Below are 2500 nucleotides of genomic sequence, written 5' to 3' on the forward strand. Positions count from 1 at the left end.
TAATAAAAACTCGTAAAAAAAAACACAGTCGTTGTACATGTGAAGGTTTCTTAAGTTTTAAAACTTAGTTAAGGTTAATGTTGGAACAGCGAAAGAAATACCACAGAAAACTCTGGATAATTGCAAATGTTTAAGGACGACAGTTATCCCCGATATTACAGATAAAGTTTGTATTAGTTATAGATCGACTCTTCGAATTATACACTGAAGAATTTTAATCGAATTTTTCCTATTTGGATTTCTAGCATGACCTCGACGTTCACTGTTATATAAACTATAGAAATAGTGACCTTGTTTAATGAGAAAATTCGAAAGAAGAATATTCTTACTTTGCGTACTTTTAAACCTGGTATTTCTGGTTCTGGGTGCCACAGCCCAACCTCCCACATTTCCACCACAGATGAAGGCTGGAGGAACATAGAGTAGAGGTCCCCTTTTTTGTTTTGTTTCTTGTTGATGTCGGCTACCCCCCAAAATTGGGGGAAGTGCCTTTGGTATGTATGTATGTATGTATTTCTGGTTCTATACTGCGGGGGAACCCTTCTCTCTACAGGACTTCACAGACATTTTATCGTATATAATCCAAGGCATTCAGCATTTCCCACCGCATATTGCTCGTTTATTGTAAATTCCACATTATCGAAGCACTTAGAGAAGAATAAAGTCTTCAGTTTCCTCTTGAAAGTCTTAATATCTTCAGTCTTTCGGATGTCTAGTGGGAGATTATTGTATAGTCTTGGTGCCGCATATTTGAAGGCTCTAGATAGAATCTACTGTAGACATATCTTGGTTCCAATAATTTGTCAACACTTTAAAATATTTTCTAGTCTCTTTAAAGGATTTCTTGTATCTTTTATAAGGAAAATATACGTGGATAGACTTGAACGCTTGCATAGTTAAACTCTTCAGTTATATAATTATATACTTAAAGCTGATATCAAGGAAATAGGCAATCAAGACAAAATTACGTAAATCAATCAAGTGTGACATACATGAAACAAAGTATAAATAGCTGTATGAGAGAGAGAGAGAGAGAGAGAGAGAGAGAGAGAGAGAGAGAGCGTCTCCAATTATGAAAAGCAGTGGGTCCTTTGTTCCTTCCACTCCGCTAAAATCTAATGTAGCGATCCTTTACATTTAAAGGGATAACATTACACCGCCATTTCTGCGATTGCCAGAGATTAATCCTCACGCCGAAGGGATGGGAAATGGCGGAGGAAATAACCCAATTTATGAGGGAGCATCGACGATGATCAGTTCGTCAAAAACATTCCACGCCCATTCTCTCCTCACTCGACGGGTATATAATTCCCCCTCACAGCTTACCATATCGTAATGAACATCTTATCCTCGGACTGGATTTCTCAAATGGAGAATCCTTCCCCTTCGCGATTTTAGGGATAAACCAACAGCGTCTTCCTATATACCGGAAATGGTCTTAAAAGACTTGAACACGAATGAAACAACATCTACGGATTTTGGCTGAAAGGGCCATCTCATAAGGAGAGCTTCATAACGGCTTTGTAATCATTTCTTATATTGTTTAATATAAATTATCATCACTGAGGAGGTGAACACCAGAAAAGCTTTGATATTATTTATTTTGAAGTTTATATACATATATATATATATATATATATGTTGTGTGTGTGTGTATATACACACATATATGTATATATATATACATATATATATATATATATATATATACACACACATATATATAGGCCTATATATATAAATGCACAAAGTAAATTCAATAGGAATATACAGTATACATAAACTCCAAAAGAAAACATTGAATATTAAAAGTAATAATAAAATTGACAGACGAGTCATTGTTGAAGGAGGAGAGCCTATCGCTGTCCAACAATGATGGCTGGTATGGCATGATACTTATAGGGATGTAGAAGGAGACACTGTTTTATCGTTCACAAAAGTATAAAACATAAACGCTATTTATGAGTATAACCAAAATAAAGAAATAAAGCCTAAACTTAAAATTAAACCTATTAGACATATCTTTGCTGAGAGTCTGTTGGACGGGAGTTCAAAACGCTTTCAAGTTCGATAGTCTCTGTCAGTAATCTCATCAGCATTATTATTTATGGATGAGAGGTTGGGGGGAGACTATAAGTCTACTTGCTTAGACATCATAAGCCCTTGCCTAGCCTGTCCTGGTCATAGCATGATATAGAGGTGGATTGAGAAAGATCATATGTATACATAGTCACTCCCAGGACTGTCCTGTCACTTGCCTCTGACATTCATGAGCGACCTTTAAACCTTTAAAAATGCTCCCTCGGTCGCACTAGAACCAGATGAAAAGGACCTGATTCTCCCTCGCCCCCTCATCCTATAAAATTCGTCTAGAGGGCCATAAAGGAGGTTTGTGAGAGGTGAGAGAGGAACGGAGGTCTTTCCACAACATGAAGGAAACTGTTAAGGTTTCCTCATTTGTCACGGTTGGCGTACATGAATGCTTTAGCGGTCTCTTGAA

This window comes from Palaemon carinicauda, chromosome 31 (genome assembly GCF_036898095.1).
Source record: "Palaemon carinicauda isolate YSFRI2023 chromosome 31, ASM3689809v2, whole genome shotgun sequence".
Lineage (NCBI taxonomy): Eukaryota > Metazoa > Arthropoda > Malacostraca > Decapoda > Palaemonidae > Palaemon > Palaemon carinicauda.